We start from the raw sequence: 20,392 nt of genomic DNA, 5'->3' as shown, positions 1-20,392 counted from the left end.
TATGCTCTGGTCAGACTGTCATTTTGTAGCCATTACGAGCACGGACACAATGAATAATGTGTTTATGTACTAGGAAGAGGTGAAGACGATTGCGAATGATTGTTGTGCCAAATATAGGAAGCCTACTTTTTCAGCGAATCCACACCATACAGCGGAAACGAATCTACAACACTAATATACCTGACTAAATTATTAAATTAAAAAATGGTTTGTATTAGGGCTGTTGTAGTGGTGCAGCGTAAATGTCCGGTACGTTAGCCAGACATTTAGCAGAAGACACCACAGCAGCAGGAGCGTGTCCATGTTTATGTGGGTAGAAAGGAGAAAGGCAAGTTAACGTGAAGCCACTGCAGAAATCGTAGTGTTTACTTTTAGACCCCTAGGAAGAAGGCAGCGTGTTACTGAGGACTGCAGATGGGGTTTAAAGAAATAGTTAACAAGTAACAGCACAAAATAAAATGTAATTTACTTAACTTCATGTTGTTCCTTCTATGACCCCCCACCACCACCACCACCCACACCCAAACCCAAACAGAATGTAGAGACTGTGAATGGGGACTGAAGATGTCAAGCCTCAAAATTGGAATAAATGTGTCATAAAAGTAGTCTACATGACTCAATATTTTGTGTTGATAGCAATTGTGTGAGGAACAGAATGACATTATTTTCCATAAATCTTAACATCCGTCTTAGCTCTTCGTGGAGTGTTCATGAGGGTGTACATGAAGAAAATGGAAGGATGCATGAATCATGTGGATTACTTGTGTGAATGTGAGTAGGCTGTATGATGATGGCATTTACATATTTCTCTGCCTGTTATTACAACAATACAAACCACTTATTATGATGATGATTGTTTTAACTAACACAGTTCCCACAAGTCCTTTTACTATTCTTTTTAGCTTTAAGGTAATGTTTCTAAACTGCATTGGGATCTGAATTTGAGAAGGTGAGCTGTGTACCTAGACAGCATATTTCTACATCATAGGCATCTCCTCCAGTGCTCTTCCTTACTTAATCTACTATCACAGTGGTTCTCAATCCTGGTCCTGGGGACCCCAGCTCTGCACATTTTATATGTCTCCTTTATCTGACACTCCCAGTTCAGTTCATAGAGCTCTTTCCTAACGAGATGATGATCTGAATCAGGTGTGTTAAATGAGGGAGACATACAAACTGTGCAGAGCTGTGGGTCCCCAGGACCAGGATTGAGAACCACTGTACTATCACACCCATTAGACACACAGTACAGGATGGGCACCATTAATTATCATCATATAACAATTTGGCTTCACTCTTTTAAGGCTACTCTGTGGTTTTTATCTCCCGTCATGTCATCTGCTGTTTTAATCGATGCTCAGAAAACATTTGCCTCACTTAAGAGCCTTGTAAAATCAATGTGTTCTACAGATGTTCTGCCCAGTCCCTGCTTTTCCAAGCATGCACCGATAACAAGCTTTCATAGTCAAGTGCGTTATTGCATCTACAGTACTTGGACTTGTGTGCAACATTCATACATCTTTAATAGTGGTTTTTTTTTTGCATTGAGGCAGCTTATTTTGTTTGACTTGGAATTAATGATATAATTAAATCTGCTGTGATAATTAATACCTTCACAAGCTTAGGTTTCTGGTTAGAGATGATGAGATGTTTCTCTTCCAAAGTCAGATGGTCCTCATCAAAAAATTAAACTGTTTTCTGAATCTGTCTTGTATCAGTTGATTTGGCCTTAGATCAGATGTACAGCAGAACACGAAAATATGAGCATTACATTTCATACAACTATGTAAATATCATATCTTATAGCTATTCTATAAATACCAGGTTTCAGTCTAGCACTTTTCCAATGTTTAAAGAAAAAAACTGGAAAATATGATTAGTTAAGTAACCATAAAAGTGGTTATCTGATTTTAAATAAAAAAAATATTGACTGAATACAGCCTGTCTATATTAGATTACACCAACCAAACCGATTTTTATGGGTCAGGTAGCAGTCACTCCTTCACATTTAACCTTAAAGTCAGACAAACTGAGAGAATGAATTCGACACTACTCTGCTATGTTTACTTGCCAGGGTTCTTAGAGCTGCCTTGGCCAATGGCAGTCCCTGTAACTTCCCTAAGGGGAGCTTCATTTAGCCAGGGGACTTTTTCTGGGAATTAGTTACTTTTTAAAAATCCACAAACAGAGTAGTCGCTACTACTTACTTGTTTCAAATGATAAGTCATATTTGAGGTTGATGGATGATAGACAAACATTTGGATTTCCTGCGCGACATCCGATAATTACCACAAGGACCCGATGTTGACAAACCGACTAATACAATTTTGGTCGATTAAGCCTCTTCTTGTCGACTAATGTTTAGTCGACTATTTGGGGGCAGGCCTACCTGTTCACATGTTCATATTTATGTGAACATTTGGCTGTTATAAAGTTCATATGTCAGTGTGTGATGTGGCCTTATCTTGTTGAAGTGAAGATTATCTCTACTCCAGTATTTTATAAACCTTTACATTCATTTAAGTTTTAAGTAGCGTGTGATCATGTCTCTTGTTGAAAGTTTGCTTTTAATCTCAGTTCTCTTCAATCAATCACAACTCTCACAAATGAACAATAAATATGCATTTATTTGTCATAGGCCTCTGGAGTCGTATTGCAGTTTTTGCTCCATGAATGTTAAGCACTGACTCACTCTGCTCACACAATTATGGTTGTGAAACATTAACTTGAAAAGCTATGTGGTTATGGGATTTCCATAATGTGTAGTTTCACCTTCCAACCTGATCCCAAGCTACCTTTGCACATATAGGTTTTGTTTTGTGCTACTTAAATGAATGACACTTATGTGGTGACTGCACATGTCGCAATAGTCACATGATCATGTAACAGGACAATTTGCCTAGTGGAAATCATCTGCATGCATGTCTGTCTTGTCACATTTGTCATATTTGAGTAATTAACTGAGAAATCTAATAATGCCCTAAATAGATAATTGTCTCCTGGGATGAATTATGAAGAAGAATTATTAACCCAGGGAAAGACAGTTCTGGTTTATGCTTGTTTTATTGAGACTGAATGGAGGAGTAATAGAGTGCAGGGCTTTGCTACTTTTTTTTAACATACATTCGCCCCATGCTGTGAAGTGAAGGTCAGGATGGGGGCTGTAATAAAGCTCAAAATCACGGATCAAACTGGAGTGAAGGAAACCTCATTCCCCTCCCCCGCTCCCCTTGCTCATCTCTTCTATTCTGCCAATATCAGGTGACTACTCTTGGCTGAGTTTCCATAGCAATGTGGGCAGTGGGCAGGGATAAAGAGGTTCTGATCAGTTTTAATGATAGTGTAGTTTGCCTCTCTGAGCAGGAGATGGAAAATCTCTCCCAATAGGTTTTGATTGGAACGGCAGAGAGGTGTGGGATTGGGCGGCAGGGACTAGCGTGTACAAGTGCAGGTGTGTGTGTGTTTGCATGAGATGGATGATGAAGCAAGTAGCTGCGGTGGGGTGGGATAATCACATGGATGAGATCTTTGGCAGGGATCCTAATGGCAGACCATGTAGCTTTCCACATGATGAACATTTGTACTCACTCTTTCCCAATTCTAGTTCTGCGGCAGTGGGCTGCAAGGAAGAGCGTTCCAGCCTTATTGTCTTTACTAACTCTCTCTTTCCCAGGACAAGGGAGACTGTGAGTCATTCTTCAGAGCCCTTTGGAGATTGTATAAGTCAGTGTGTGTGCATTTGTTGTGTGTTTTGCTGGTAGGTTCTTAGCTGACTGCTTTTGCGCCCATCAGACATGACAGTGGCCAACGACAGGAGCTGTTTCATCGGCTATAAATACCACTCTGTAATGTGGAGCATCGCTCTGGCAGCTGCAGGGGAACTGCTCTGCCTTTGCCCACACACAAGGAGAGGAAGGGTCAGGATTACACCAACAACAGACCTTGTTTGACCCCTGCAGAAAAATTATGTTTTTGCATAAACGTAAATTTGCAAATGCACTTCTGCAAAGGTTCCGGAATAGTCCTCAATAAACTGAACTCAGACCCTTGTTTAGAGTTGAGAACCCAAATGCACGCAGTTTGCACAATAATTGTCCTCTGCTTAAGCTGCATGAAGACAATGAGGCCACAGTTACTTAAATTAAGAAAAAGGGGGAAAACTAGCAACAGAAATAGACTTTAACCGTCTCAGAAGCCAGGTTCTTTTTCAGCAGGTCCTCGCTCTGTGACTGTCAGAATTACAAGAGAATGTAATGTATTTGGTTTTTGCTATCATTATTCACCCTACTTCTTCATCTGTGCCAGCAAACACACCTTGTCCCACCAGGGTTATATCCTACCCACAAACTTTGTGGTTCTCTGAGAAATTTCCCCACCTGGATAGAAATGTCTGTGATTGTGGATGCAATTTTTTTTTTTTTCACAACGATTCTTCTCATTTACTTTGAAGTAAATGAGAAGAATCGTTGTAAAAAAAAAAAAAACTGCACCTTCATTATGGATTTAGATCTTTTGCCAAATTTCTGCCAAACAAAACAGCTGTTGGCTCAAGTACCTTTTCAAAAACTAAATCTTTTCAATAATGCATGTTAGTGTTGTCACGGTACCAACATTTCAGTATTCGGTACCAATACCAGTGAAAATCCACGGTTCTCAGTACCAATTTCGGTACCAAAGGGCTAGAAATCAATAAATTCTTTGCTGATACTTCCTCAACATCATCATTAACTTACTCTGAATTTTAGTATTGTTTTTATATGAGGATCCTTTTTCAAATACAAGGTCAATATTGATTTTCACTAACGACAAAACAACAAATTATCCATGAATTTATATGGAACTAATCTTTAAAAGCTTTCCATCTTTACTCTCCTCATGTAACGTTGCATTCGGAGATCGACAAGTTTCTCCTTTCCACAAGCGCTTGCTCTCCCGTGGCGTCTGTCGTTGCTATGCAACAATGAACATAGGCGCGCCTGGAAAAACGAGCGTGCCGCGTCGCTTCTATTATGAGCACACTTGCCGGGCGCCTACATTTGGAATAACGAATCTGCACGCGCAAAAAACGCGCTATGTGAACGGCCACTTATGGCAACGTGACATTAGCCTAATCCAAAATATTTCCATATGTGTCTCTTTCCTCCTTTCTTATAAGTGGATTTACAGCCACCACATCAGCAGTACCGCCGGTCGCCATGTCTCAGTGCTTTAATAAAGAGGACGCGCAACTGCACGCGCTCAGTGCATGCGTGCATGCATGCGCATCAAGGAACCGGGTTTGAACGGGTCCTCGGTACCACCAGTACTTAAGAAAACTTGGTACCGTGACGTTTACATTTTTTTAGTACCGACTTGGTACCGAAGTACCAGGTCTTTTGACAACACTAATGCATGCACCTTCTCTAAAGCCCACGTCCAGACTCCCATCTGAGTGAGTAGAGATGTCATTCCCATTCAAATCAGTCATCTGCTACTTTTGTAACTCAAATGTTGTTTGGAAAACAAATCCTGTGAAAAAATAGTGATTTGCTGTACCCCTCTGTTTTTCTACACCTTGCTTTCTATCTAAATAGGCTTTAGGCTAAAAAACCCAGGGGAGTTATGTCTGAGGTAAGGATGATGGAAGCATTTTTGAGGCATCCAGTCCTGTAGTCTGCATTGCTCAGCATTGACCTGAGTGAGACTGCTGTCTCAGCTCAACTGGAGCATGCTCAATGGCATCCCTAATGCCTCGTGGAATGCTAACGGCTTCTCTGGGACAATTAAGCATCTCTGCGGTACTCACAGCGATGGATGGAGATCCGCATAAAAAGCAACAGAGGTAGGATCAGAGGGCAGATAGAATGTCTATTAAAACGTTATTAAACAAACCCAATTTGTAGAGTGAGGGCAACTCATCCACTAAATGCTACCACCCAAGAGTCATCAGGTTGAGATGGGTCAAGCTCAAGCATGGCTATGGCTGATGATTGTCAGAGCTGGACTGTATGTCATTGTTGTTATCCCTTTTATGCACAAATCAAGGGTGGGGGATTGCCATAAGAGGATTGAAGGGGTTTGGCATGGCTGGATTTCACCTTTAACAGTTTCAAACATACGGACTCTCAGAGTACATGATACAGTCTATCAGTTGCAGGAGACATGGTGGGTAATGCACAGAACCTTCACTTTAGGTTAAATCAGCACTTGCTTCCTTACAGTCACTTGGTTTATATGCCATCCTGGCTCAGAATATCTGCTTGTCCCATTCTGTCTCCTGCCATTGGGGTGTGAAGAAAAGAAGATGGTCCAAACCTCACAGGACACAAATGTATTGAGTGTGCTTTTGTAAGTCCCAGTCTACCCCCTCTCTCTTGCTATCTCTTTGTCTCTTTCTCTTTTCCTCTTTCTGTCATTTCTGCCTTCTGAAAATTGCTTCCCCACTCAGCTGAAACCAAAATGTACTATGGAATATTATAGGGAATGTCTGATAAGACCTTTCCAGACCCTCCTGTTTGAACCTTAGCACTTGGAGCCCTAGTAAATATTTGCTTCTCTCCATTGCTATTTACATAGGGTGAATTGAACACTAAGTTGTTACTCGTTGTTGGTTTTGTGTGCGAATCTCGGCTATACCTTTTGGCTAGAAGCCCAGCTGCCCCTCTCCCACTAAGTAGAGTTGTTAGCCCGGGGGTTCGGCTCAGGTGGGCTCTGCCGCCTACACATAACAAAAACTGCAGAAAACCGCAACTGGGTTTGAGCCAGAAAGCTAACTCAGGTTGTCGTCGAAAGCTTCAATTTGAACGTTTTCATACTGCTATACTTCACATGCATCAGCTTGCGTGTCAACATGCTACTTGCAGTTTTGTCTCAATGCTTCAGTTATTCCTTACAAACTATTGCAAGGCAAGGCCATGTAACCGCTGGCCAAGTGCTATGATCACAGTGTTTATCAGCTGCCGGTGGATTTTAGTAGCGTAGCACAGGTCAGAGGATGAGTCGAATGCTAATTTGGTACAGAGCCAGAGGAGTAAACCTCATGTGACACTGATGACAGAGAGACAGCGAAGATATGTCACATTCTGGGTTCTGTCCTTTTCTTCACTTCCATCATTTTTGAGCAGAGCAGAGAAAAAGTACAGCCCGGCAGACTCTTTTTCTTTTCCCTTACCGTGCAGGTGACGAATTGTTTGGTAACAGTGCCCTTTCTTTAACCTCCCATTTTCATCTCTCTGTTGCAATGTCTATTTCCTACTTCCCTTTTTTCATTCACTTTGAAATCGACTGTTTGTGGAGCGGAATCTTTGAGCCAGGTTATCGACTTCAGTTTAGACACCATGGAGTAGCATTAGCCTGTGCCAGCGAGAGGCGTGTAAGGCAGAGAAGATCCTGTTCGGAGAGATAATCTGATCATTGGATTTGTCGACTTAATTTTTCGCTAATCCTCATAGTGTTGTGGCAAGCCCTTTTGTGTTGAAAAGGCACAGGTTGTCTTAATTGGGATCAAGAGTGAGATTGCCGCTCATGCCAATTACAGCATACTTTAGTTTCACACGCAGAATACGTTATAAGATTTAGTGGACATTGATTTTACTGTATTTGTTCAGCAAGACTCTTTATTTTATTAAGTGTACATTGATATATGATGATACAAAATTGTATAGCTGGGTATATGCCCTTAATGCATTTGTTAAACTGATTAACCTTTTATAGGTAGTCAAGAGATTTGACTGGCAAGAGGAATACTGACAACAAAATGGAAAAGAAGATTAATCGATTAATCTGTTTAGATTACAAACACATTATTGAGCCATGCATTGTCACTGTGTGTTTTATTTATATATATATATTGTTTCTTTCAAGAATTTTAGCCATTTGAGACTTTTCTCCAGACAGTTACAACAGACTAGTATTCCAATTTAATTGATTTTTTCCTTATAAATATGCCCAATGTATTTTATAATGACTGTTCAAAGTTTTCTTTACAAAACAAATTAATTAAGTTTTTAATTTGCAACCGTACATTCAAATTACGCAGTAAGCTATAATTTAACTCCATGACAGCTATAAATTCATAAACATGTTTGCTGGAAAACAATGGCATACTGTGATGGGTTGATAATTATAGTTATCAATCCATTCTAACTGATTCTTACAAGATGAACAGAAATAATAGAAAACCAAACATTTGCAAGGCACCAAAACGCATATGATAAATGGCACCTGCCAGATTTGCCTCCTGGGCAACCTTATCACTCAACCTTGAACACATTGTTGAAAGATATGTTGTAAAGAAGTGAGGACTTTGGTCACTGTTCAATCTCATAACAATGAGATCATAAAAAAGGAGTGAAAATAACAGAGGAAGGAAGTGAGATTGTGATCAAGCATTACAATTTTGATTAGGGCTGGGCGATCACAATATTTTTTTCCATATCAGGCATACAATATCAATATCTATCACAATGTTCCTCCCATTATTGGTGAAGGAAATATTTTCCACATATATTTACTAGACCTTGAGAATCAGTGTAAACATGTAATCTTGTTTGTTCACAATTAAACTCCACAGAGTAGCTACCTTTTAATTTAGGGCCCCATGAAATATATTAGATTTTTTTTAGTATGTATGATTTAATGCAAATTTATATAAACGTTTAACAATTTAATCAAGCTTTTAAAATGTAATCAAATGAAAAATAACAATTAACTTACAATTTTTTGTTAAATAAGATGCTGAACAACAGAACTGTAAAAATTGAAAACATGGATGAAAAAATATCTTATTCCATAGAAATAATAATAATATTATTATTATTACTTTGAGAAGTACATTTTAGTATAGGCTACAGTAGTGATATATTTCTGTCATAATTTTTTTAAGTTAAACTTGACTTTTATTTTGACGGTTTGTCGTAAAAATCTTTCAGTTTTAGTTTCAGTGTGTATTTGACGGTAGTTTATCTCAAATGAAATGGTGAAAGGCTTGTGAAGTGACTCTCAAAGCAGCTCTGGAGATGAAGTTTTTGTGTTCATGTTCTCATATACTGAGATGGCAGATGCTGAAAACACTGTGAGCTAGGGGTGTACAATGTCACGATTTTTGATCGTGGACGATTAAAATGTATTCACGATCTGCTTTTGAAGAAATATCGTAGTATCGTGTTACAGTGCATTCTATCAGTTGCAGTTCTGGCACCTCTTCCTCAACATACTGTACAACACGACGTACATACACATCACAGGTGCAGACACTGCAATTCACAAAAGTGCATTATTTGCATGTGCTTTAAAGCCTTTCCGGTTAAACATTTACTTCATTCCGTTGCACCATTTGTTCGTAAGGCAGACTGTTGCTAGTAGGTCGAAAGCTCTCTGTAAAGTAATGCGCAGTCACATAATATGACGTTTAGCCTCGATGATCCAATAGCAGCCTTCAAATACGTGAGCAAAAGTTGTGTTGAAATGCCGTGAATTTCAGTTTATCTTTCATTCTAACTTCTTTCGCCTCTAACGGTAAAAATACGTTTCCATTAAATACAATAGCCTACTTGATCATGAATAACATAAGTGTTTTTAGATGTAAATAACATTCAAAAACTGTATTTGAAATGAAATTAATGAGGATCAATAAATAAAAATTGATACAAAAAATATAAGAAATTACGTTTATTGATTATGACTGATATTTGACATGCACAACATGGACCGATGCACACAGTGGCGAGCTGTTTAGTTTAGGACGGGTTCGTGTTCGGGTAACAAAGTAATCTTTTCACATAATGTTCTCTCTCTTAAAATGTAAGCGAGTGTAAATGTCAGCATTATCATAAGTCTGAAGAATTGAAGTCTGTCAGGTAAAAGAAGAGCTTATTGATGCAGTTCAGTCTGTCTGATATTTTATTCCAACCGTTACTCCTGATCGGAGGCTGCCATAAATATTTAGTTTATATGTGGAGTTACGCTTCAACTAAATTGAATGGTGCAACGCAAAAATATTTAGAAGTGCATAAGTCGTAACTTAGTGTCCATTTACGTCAAAACTAGGCTAAGTTGTAACTTACGTACAGCTGGTGCAAACAGTCTCATTGCGCTAATACTGTGAAATACACACAAGGTTTATATAAACAGAGTTGGTTATGTTTAAAGTGACTGGTCCCCCATTGACTTCCATAGGAGAAAAAAACTATACACTGGGCTGGGGACCAGCAACTGTTTACCCACATTCTTCAAAATAACTTTTATTTTCAACAGATAAAGAAACTTATTCGGGTTTGAAACAATTTGAGAGAGTAAATTATGAAATTTTTAATTTTGGGGGGAACTATCCCTTTAATGTTAATAAAACAAAACACAAAAAGAAAATCACTCACTGACTGAGAACTTTAATAGTAGCTTTAATAAGAATCAATGTATAATTTATACAATGAAGTCAATAGTGTTTTAATTTCATATTTGTAATGACAAAGATTTTTATCTTTACCACTTTGGCCTAAATGTCTGCCATTCTTTTTATTTTATATTTTGTTACCTAAGGCTTTGTTTTTGAAATAGGGACATTAGTTTGGCTGTTATGCTCAGTCACTTGCAAAATAGTAAAACCAACTTGAAAAGGAATCGTGATATGATATTTTTGCCATATCGCCCACGCCTACTGTGAGCGTCACATGTGTGAGTTTGTGTATCAGACGAAACCGCGCCGTTTATTCACACAGACACACAGAAATCACTTATTAGTGACATGCACTGACTGGCTGTTGCCGCATTTATTTCTGCTGTGCTGTGTGATAGGCTGCTATATTAATCCATATCGAGTAAAAATATCCAGAGCTTATCATCGTTATCGATGTACATTTTATTGTGATTTTGATGTGACACCTTTTATCGCTCAGCCCTAATTTTGATCATTTGTGAATGTGACTGAATGAATGCCCATAAATGATACAGTACTGTATGGGGTCTGTTTTGCTGAGGACCTGGCACTGGATGAGCTGCCCTCTTTAGTGCTCCACTGACATCCATGCTAATCAGCGTGCCTAGTGACACACTCTGCATCACTGCATGCTCGAGTTTGGTGCGAATGGATGTTTCGGTGCTTCAGTGATTTGCACGGTTTATTGGTGTGATCAGAGCGTCTTTTGTGAGCATTAACAGTCGGGCATAAACAGGCTTTTCGGCATTGGGAAATAGAATTTCAGGGCAGTTGAAATGCCCTTGGGACGCAATCACAGAGGCGCTCCGCAAAAGCTTCTTAACGCCTGTGGCCTACCGCACGGCACTACAACATTTATTTGAAATCACTCAACGTTGTTCATTAGCAGCCTCCTCTGTGGTTTGCGTGTTGCATTTATTCACTTACATTTTACCTTGCATGCTAGCTGGAAACCTGGCGTGACATATACAGTGTTCTAGCAGGAGGCAGCTTGTGAGAGAGGTATCATTTGTCTGAATGAATCACCTCATCTCCTCCTCTCATGCCGCACATCCTGCCATTTTTACAGCGCGGTGTAATTGGCCACTCTGTTTCCCATCTGTTGCTTGCTTGCATTCCTTGTCATATTCCCTCTGCTGTCCTGCCCACCCTCGGCACCAGCGGCACAAGGGAGTTTTGTGTTTTTGCCAACAAGTGACGACAGAAGCAAGATCAAATAGAATTCATAACAGTTGATAAACAAACATCCGCCTGCAGTTTCATTATCTCTCTGTCTCCTCTCCGTGAGCTGGAGGTGTGGGTGCCATTTATTTCCTCAGAAGAAGGCCTCTCCACTCCTGATGAGAACTTTTCCATTTCACATTCTTGCCCTTGGCAATGGATCAGAGTGTCAGAGTTACTTGCGTCTCCGAACTCCTCCACGATTCATCACTCTGTTTTTTTTGTTTGTCTTTTTTCCTCCAGACAAAGAGTTGTGTCCCATTACATATGTGCCTTGGAGAATTTTTTTCTTTAGCTCCAATACAGAACCAAAGTTTTTTTTTTTTGGTTTATTTTCAATTAGTTAAGGTTAGACTTTACTTTAGAATAGAGGGTATACTATGCATTGACGTCACTTTCCCGCCGGACTGATGGCAAAAGAGCCTGCTGCATGACTGGATTTAATAGGGGAAACTGTGAAAATGCAAGTAAAACAAATGATTATCAGTTTAAACTAAAGGTTGGACTTGATATAAGTGTTCCTTACAACTTACCAAAGATCCAGTGTCCAATGGATATTGACATTTATATGTGTCTGATTTCTGCGATTTGTGCAGAATTTGCCTGTGAACGCTTTATATAAATACAATATAGGTAGGTCTAAAGCCTGGTGATTACTTATATCAATGTTTTATATACTGTATATATATATATATATATATATATATATATATATATATATATATATATATATATATATATATATATATTGTCATATCGTCCTGCCCTAAAACTTAAACTTAAAAATGTTGTCAGTTTATTTAAAAACATCCAATTATGCAGAATATAAAATGGTAAATATTTAATTGATAAGTGGTCGATGAAATTGATGAATGGTACAATATTTTAGATCAGTTAAAAATGACTGGAATTATGAGTGGCTTGTTACCTTGTTTCAAATGAACTTTGCAGTGCCAATTTGAGCATGTCTCAAGCCAAGACAAAAGCATATTGTCTTTGGTGTCTGATTAATTGTCTTACAGTCGTTTATGTGTAAGAACTCCTACACATGCTATTGAGCACAGAGGACTCTTTCACTGTATTCTCAGTGTACGGTCATGTAAAATTCCTGAGTCTTTGTTTGATCTTTAAGCTCTTCATTTTAAATTCAGTTTTCAAGCTATGGTCTTGGAAAATGTAAAGATGTCAATGTGCCATCTTTTCTCTGAAAGCCTAAGTGGAGTGATGTTGACTAGTGAATGCATGATAAAATTGCAGATGACAGGTTTGTTTATTCCGTGCAGTCAGAAAAACCATGTGAATGATGCCTTGATCTGAAGGGCTGGAACATTTTGACACCTTTTAAAATTGCATGTTTCTTTGTTGTTTCTGGAAGGGTTTGAAAAATAGATGGGTCAGTTATTTAGTTCGTTGTGGTTTTATGACTGTGTCGCATATATAACTCGCACCACCAACATTAGGGGTTGGCGATATACCGGTAGTCACGATTAACCGGTAGAAATTTGTAAACCGGTTGAGATTTTGGACTATCGTTTCTATTGTGGTTAAGCGTGATATCGTGGCGGCGAGCTCCGGCGAGGACGGGGAGAGCAGCGAGGAGAGTTGAAGTCAGGTCAACTTTATGGTAATGAGCTATGACACGGTTCTGCGGCAACCAATCGGAAGAAGTCCTCCTCTTGAGAGGATTCCAGAGAACGCAGTCCTGTAAACTTTGGTTCTGACCATATTAATTCCCAAGCAAAATGGAGAAGAGGTTGATCATGTGAATTTGATAAGAAAGCGCGCAACACTATTTATAGGCAACATTTTCGTGCTAGAATGCTTAGCAGATTAGCTTAAGCTTAGCTTATTAACTTAACCATGAACACAAAAGCCACTCCACACAAATGGCTTTTAATTGGTTTATTTAGTTAGCAAACATGTCAGTATAATTGTTAAGTTCTTTCCATCGATCAATTTCTTACTTTCACATTTAAAAGATTTCATGAGGTTGACTTATACCCTACTTGGTCAGTCTGCACAAATAACGATCAACATGCTCATTTGCTTTGCGGCCCCTTTAAATAAAGTTTAAAAAAAAGACCAAACATTCGATCTACGTCAGAGTGTCTTTCTACGGCGTTGTTGACGGCGGTGAGAGCGAATTTTGCCGCTCTCACCTGCTGCAGTGTGAACGAACAGTTATTTTTTATTTTTAACAAAAAGTTGACTTGAGACTTAAGTAAATTTAAAATTTAAAACAAAATTGAGAATTATTATTATTTCTGAATGGTATTAAAGATTGAGATTGGATTTTGTGTCAGAGACTTGTGAACATGTCAGAATGGTGTTTTATCTAAAGAATGGGCTACTTTTATGACTCAGACATGTGATTGTTTATTTAACTACATTTTTTAAAAAAGTAGTCGAGCGTTGCCTTATTTTACTAAAGATATCCTGAGAGACGACTGCTTTACGCCTGAATGAACCTCAAGACCAGTAATGATCCTTCAAGGCCCTTCTGTCTGTAAGCTCATTCTGTCGTTCTGTCTGACCAGTCTTGTCCAACTGCCTTCAGATCAATATGACCATCTCAAAATCCCTGCCCAGAATCTAGTGACAACCATCTGTCAGACAGATTCTCCCAAACACACCCTCAAATCTGTCTCAATGGCATTACCAATTGTTGGTTTGCTTGAGTCTTTCTTGAACACTGAATATGCCTAGTTCTCCTCCAGCTAAATTACATTTCAACACACTCAGTAATTTGGTGCAGAATGGTGAGGGCTTAATGATGCTAAAACTCATCACCCTTGTGATGAAAAGTCGTGTGTGTGTGTAGAGGGGAGTGCAAGGATGTGCAAGCACCATCAGGTCTGACACTGTGAACTTCTGCAGGTTCAGGTCTGCCATGTTTAGCCTCTGCTTGCTGAGGTCTGCTGTTGTAAAACATGGATTTCAGACCATTAAAGAAATCTGTAAGATAGTAGAAGGGCTTCCAACACCATATATTTTCACTCAAGAGTATCTGTAAGGATTTTACAGTCTGGTTTCATGAGGCTATTTATTTATTTATTTATTTATTTATTTATTTATTGTTTTAAAAGAGGCAGCATTCTCAAGGTTTAACAAGGCATGTTTTGTTTTTTTACATTTTGCTTCTGTTACCAAATGAAATATATAAATTTGCTTGTTATGCAAATTATTTTGTCCGTGTGTTTGAAAGCCTTTTGGGTTCATGCCAGTGATATCATTTATTGAACAAACCATTGATCTCTTTATTCAAAAACTGGATTATCTGGTCCTTATTATATGAAAGATGTTTCTTCTGTCAGAAAACTGGTGTGTATTTTGTCATTGTGGGGCCTCATGCTTACAGAAGTCAACTAAGCATTCTTTTGTTCATTTCTCCTTAATTATATAATTAGTGTGGTGTTGTGTACTTCAAGCACTAAGAGGCCGATAAAAGCCATTATCATACATCAGCCGATTATTTAAAAACAGCCGATTGTGTGCTGCTAATCAAAAGAGGGCAGAAAAATGTGTCTGACTGCAACTCAAACTGTGTGTAGAAAATGTTTCTTGTGTAGAATTTAGGGCTGTCAACGTTAATGCGATAACGCATTAAGTTATTTGTATAGCGCGCCTTCCATCCAGTGATTTTAAAAAGCTTTGTGCTTTGTTACTTGAAAGTCATGGCTTTCAAATGATCTCCATTTATCACAAAATAAATGTGTGACAGATCGCTGTAGCCACCTGAGTTCAAGCAAAACATCTTTTTATATGTGGAGATGTAGAAACAAGTAATAAAAACTCAGTGAGTGTTTTAGCGCAATTTTCTCACGTCATGGGATCACAACACTAAGAGATAGTAAATCTTTTCCTGGATTTTTTTTGTGCGTTCCCGAGATTAGACCTTCCTTAACATAATGCCGAAAACCCGAAGTCTCTAGGTGGTCTGGTTGAGGAGTAGATAGAAGTGCAAGATTGGTGCGCACTAGGGTTGGGCGATGTCCCCTAAATTGGCAGTTGACGATGTTTACAGTAAAACATCGCGATGGACGATGATATCGTCGGGGGGGGGGGGGGTTGTGCTGACGATCACGAAGAGAGGGATAGTGCACATTGTAGCTACTTACATCTACTGTGTTACGCCACGGAAATACTCGGCTTGGAATTTTGAAATATTTCTATGTTTATTTGGCCGTTCAGGCACGCAACCGAAGACAAAGACTACTTGACCATGTTGCGCTCGGAGCGCGCGCGCACCATCCTGTCAGTAGAATTCAGTTCTCTTTCGCGACTTATCGTGCTTTTAACATTTCTTTTCAATAGCACATCCTGCTCTTTTCTTTCTCATTCATGTTTTGTTATGAACTTTACATAATCGTCAACTGAAATCTGTGCGGATTATCAACAATACGATACATTTATGACATAAAGGTCTCTGCGGCAAAAGTGAAAGTACCAGCGGCCAACGGGTGAAATGTTTCTCTTTGAACAGCAAAGCACCCGTTTCAATAAAAGGATATATTAAAGTTTATAAAGCCTACTTTTACATTTTCATTGCTGTTTTAAAATGAATTTCGCCATCACCTTAAACAAGCTGTTCTGCTTGAATCCCAGTGCAGGAGCTGTAACTGTTAGGTTACCACAGAAACGTAAGCGTTTGGTTGATTACTGTGGTGACTCGTGACACTCGCGAACAGCACTGAACACACACGTCTTCATTTTTTTTATCGTTTGTTGGTAAAGGGTGAGAGACCTTGCGAGCCACACGAGCCATAGGTTCCCAACCACTGGTGTACACACGAAAACGAACTGCCGTGAGACTGGGCTGGTCTGACAGGGTGGGGGGCGTGGCATCACGATGGTGGCTCTCCATCGTAATGTCGGTCAGCCATCACGATGGACGATGATATCGTCCATCGGCACAACCCTAGTGCGCACAGACAGAACAGAAATCATGAGTTAACAATCGCAATTTTGTCCGGTGGAAAATTGCGCTAAAAAAAGGTATTTTTATGATTATGGCAAAGCAAGACAATGCTTTATCTCTCTAGTGGCTTTCGTAGTTGCTTTGCCTTCTTGTGTGTGTTGCACGCTGAGAGACGACCTAATATTGTTGTCATTAGACATATGTCAAACAAGTTGATCTAGTCATTCTATGCTAGAATCCGGTTTAACCCAAGGTTAAACACTTAGCTGAAAGTCACTGGGAGAAGAACTGGGATTAAGCCTGCAACATTCATTTTCAGCACACAGCTCATGTCACACTATACCGCCACCACCAAGATTGGTTTAAAGGGGTGGTTTACTGCCTTTTTTCTTTGCTTGATTGTGTTTATGGGCTGCAATATAACATGTCTTCGTGTTTCGTTTGTTAAAAAACGCCTTATTTTTCATAAATTTCACCTTTATTGTAAGCCGCTTCCTCCTCTGTCATTTGAACGACCGGTTGACTTCCTGATTCTATGAAACCACTCCCTCAGAAAGAGGCAATGAGCTCAGATTGGTTAGTTCGGCCGGTGTGTTGTAATTGGCTAAACTGCGTCCGGAATCTTCACGCCCATTACCTTTACGGGCGACAGTTGCATGTGCTCCGGTCAAATGTAATGGTGTCAATATTGCCTCATCAGTTTGAGCCAGAATCAGACCCAGAGAGCGGTGATGAAGAGAGTCAAGCAGAACCTCCGCAAACACGGCTCTTACTAAACGTTTCTGAATGGTAATTTATTTTATTTCATTATTATTCTCTCAAAGAATTTCCATACGCTGTTACTTGAAAATGCTACTGCTGTTTGTTAGCTTTTGAGATACGCTTTCCCCCTGATTAAACATTTAATTTAACTGAATACATGACTGAGTAATACCGTTTTTTAAAGATATTGTTTTATTGATAGAATGAACAACCGTTTAACTATTCACAAAGCTTAGTTTACTCAGTTTGTCGTTTTCTTTAGGTGTACATGTGATAACAGCAGCTGAAGTTTGCTGTTGCGAAAATTTTTTGAAGTTTGTACATGTTTGTCTTATACACACAAAATAGCATCGAACTAACTAGCTACTATAAACAAACAGCTTTGGCATTGGTTTGCGTTCTTGATCAAATCAAAAAATTACGTCATAAAGTATACATGGAAAATACGTTTACAAAATTTGTACATATTACAAATTCGGGTCCAAAATGTTTGTACGCGTTTGTCATATACTAAAGCCAGCGCTGGCATTTTTTTACATCCTTGATAAAACTAAAACATTACGTCTTAAATTATACAGGCAAATACATTTAAAATGATTAAACCTTACTTGCAGGTTGTGGCCTCTGGTTTTAAAGCTGTAACTGCTTCATGTTGTAGTAATAGTTTCTTGTTGAATCCGGCATTGAACTCGTGTAGATTCTGGAAGCTGTCTTCCGTAAAATGTGCAGCACAGAGAGCTAAACTACGATTGTAATTGTCAGGAACATAACCAAACCTAAATTTTAACCATTGTTGACGAACTACAGCGTCTGTAGGAAGCCTGAACACAGAAGACCTGACAGCTACAGCTCTCCACTATAACTCCTCTTCGACAGCAGAACATGTTCCGGACGGAGGGTGGATGTAAATGTATGGGTTAGTTACGTATAAAACCCGGGAAGTATCTCGTTGTAGTCCCATTCGAGACGTTTTTGTAGGCATTAAACTTCCTGATTTTTAAAAGACAATATCTCCGCTTACGTTGAACTTTAAGCGCAGCAACTTTGCAGATACTGTTCATGCACCAACAGCAACATTACACAGTATTTAAAATGAAAAAAGTGAAATAGCAATCAACCACCCCTTTAAAGCTTTCCGTGATCCAGAATCGAACACTCAATCTTGAATTATCAGCCGAAAATTGTCCGTTGAACGAGTGTTGTGAAGAAAAAGAATAGCATCCACTGTTGAAGGCTTCAGGCTCATTGTTAGTTGTGTTAATCAAATCAAAACTCTTCCAAAATGCATTTCCTGAAGCATTGGGAACTTTTAGTAACTTCCCACACTCCAACTTCTCCCTAATGCTCTGCATGGTCAACTGTCATCTGTAAGCATTGCACGCGTGTCACGTTACTTGTATAATTCCAGTTATATTTATAATATTATCCATATAACAATATTTCATACAGTAGCTTGCGCTCTGCACGTATATTATGGGCACAATGAAAGGAGAGAAGCAAAATGAGCCCGAGCCCGATCTGTAAAAAAATAAAATGGCCCGAGCCCGGCCCGGATGGACTCAGCGTGTCGGGCCTCATTGGGACCCGACGGGCTTGCAGAACTCTAGTGTGCGCTGTGCGCTCTGCTCTGTCGCTCACGGCCCAAACGGTCCAGATTCATTAAATTATTGAATTTAATTAAAAGAGTCTTATAATAATACAATTATACAAAATATATTTTAAAATAAGAAATGAATAATAAATTTTTTCGGTTTTCGGCCAAGTGCATCCAGAAGTTGTGGTTTCTGCACAGAATTTTCATTTCGGTGCATCCCTAAAATTAATACATTTATTTATGTATATAATTATGAATTATTCCAAGCAGTTGCTCTTCTATAACAACAAAAAACAAACTGCAAGTGTGAACGTCAACCCTAAAGGTCCTTGAGAGGGATTTCCTTTGTTTTGTTTTGTTTTGTTTTGTTTTTGTTTTTGTTTTCATTTTTAATGTACAAAATACAAATGTTAACATTGACCATGCATTATCTGTATCAAACTGCATTTTTCAATTTTTTGGACATGTGTGTCGAATCCCCCAACAAAAGCGGTTTAACAGCCCGCCTTAACACAAGATGAATATGGAACAAATTTGTGGACATGGCCTGAGGAGAAACCACATTTAGCTGAGTTTATTCTTTAACACCCTTCCCCACAGCTTCCTCTGCTCTTGTCACCCTGCTTTTCAGCCCTTGGGGCAACCACCAGTGCTGTTTTTTCGACGAAACGCTCATCAGCATATCGTTAAAACCGACTGCAGAGCTCTAATTCAAATACGAACATCACTTAACATAATGTTCACATGCCCTACTGGCCACTGTATGCATCCAGGAACTGGAGAATAACGTTTGAGCATGTGCATGTGAGTGTATGCGTGTGTCCATGCATACATATTCTGGTGTTTACTCTATCAGCAGCTTTATTAGCATGAAGTTAGTCTCACAATTAAAGAAGTGAAGTGTAAGGGTATATGTGTGTCCATGCATGTTGTATACATGCAGCTTTGTGCTCTAGCTTAGTTTAGGGCTCTATGCTGTTCGCCTTCCCATAATTCTTGCATTCAAAACTGTCATTCACACTGGCTTTTTGCATATCCAGATTATCATGTTATTATTATGCAAAAGACCCCCACCTCCATGTTTTAACTCTTGATCTGCACTGCCTGCGGTGCTCTAGGGACGGCACCTCTCACACATTGCCTGTAGTTTGAGAGGAAATTTATGCCCTGTTTAAAATGTTGCACACTTGCTCTATTCAGCATTTGCTTCACAGCCATTAAACATTCATTTGCAAGTCTTAAGATTTTTCTCTTTTAAAACCCCATTAAATCACTTTATATTCTCTTTGTTGATGTTTTTTTTTTTTTTTTGTAAGCTAGCTTTAATTATGTCAAAAATGACCTATGGTTTAGGTGGGTGGGTCATTTATAATCTTTAGAGCATTTTATTCGACAAACAATTATATAGTGCAGGATGAGTCATTAGTATTTTTCCTGAAGAGAAAGATATGTACATGTATCTGCTAAAGGTTGTTTTGCCAGCTTG

At 39.0% G+C, this 20,392-nt stretch overlaps 1 protein-coding gene across 1 annotated transcript in view; it reads left to right on the top strand.

Moving 5' to 3' along the window:
• The window catches only part of fut8a (fucosyltransferase 8a (alpha (1,6) fucosyltransferase)), a 103,859-nt gene that overhangs the window by 331 nt on the left and 83,136 nt on the right, over nucleotides 1–20,392 (top strand). The gene's annotated exons all lie outside the window — the stretch shown is intronic.

Source organism: Scardinius erythrophthalmus, assembly GCF_964197995.2.
Source record: "Scardinius erythrophthalmus genome assembly, chromosome: 19".
Classification (NCBI taxonomy): domain Eukaryota; kingdom Metazoa; phylum Chordata; class Actinopteri; order Cypriniformes; family Leuciscidae; genus Scardinius; species Scardinius erythrophthalmus.
Note: the sequence above shows the minus strand (reverse complement) of the source record. Positions and strands in the feature narration are given on the sequence as shown.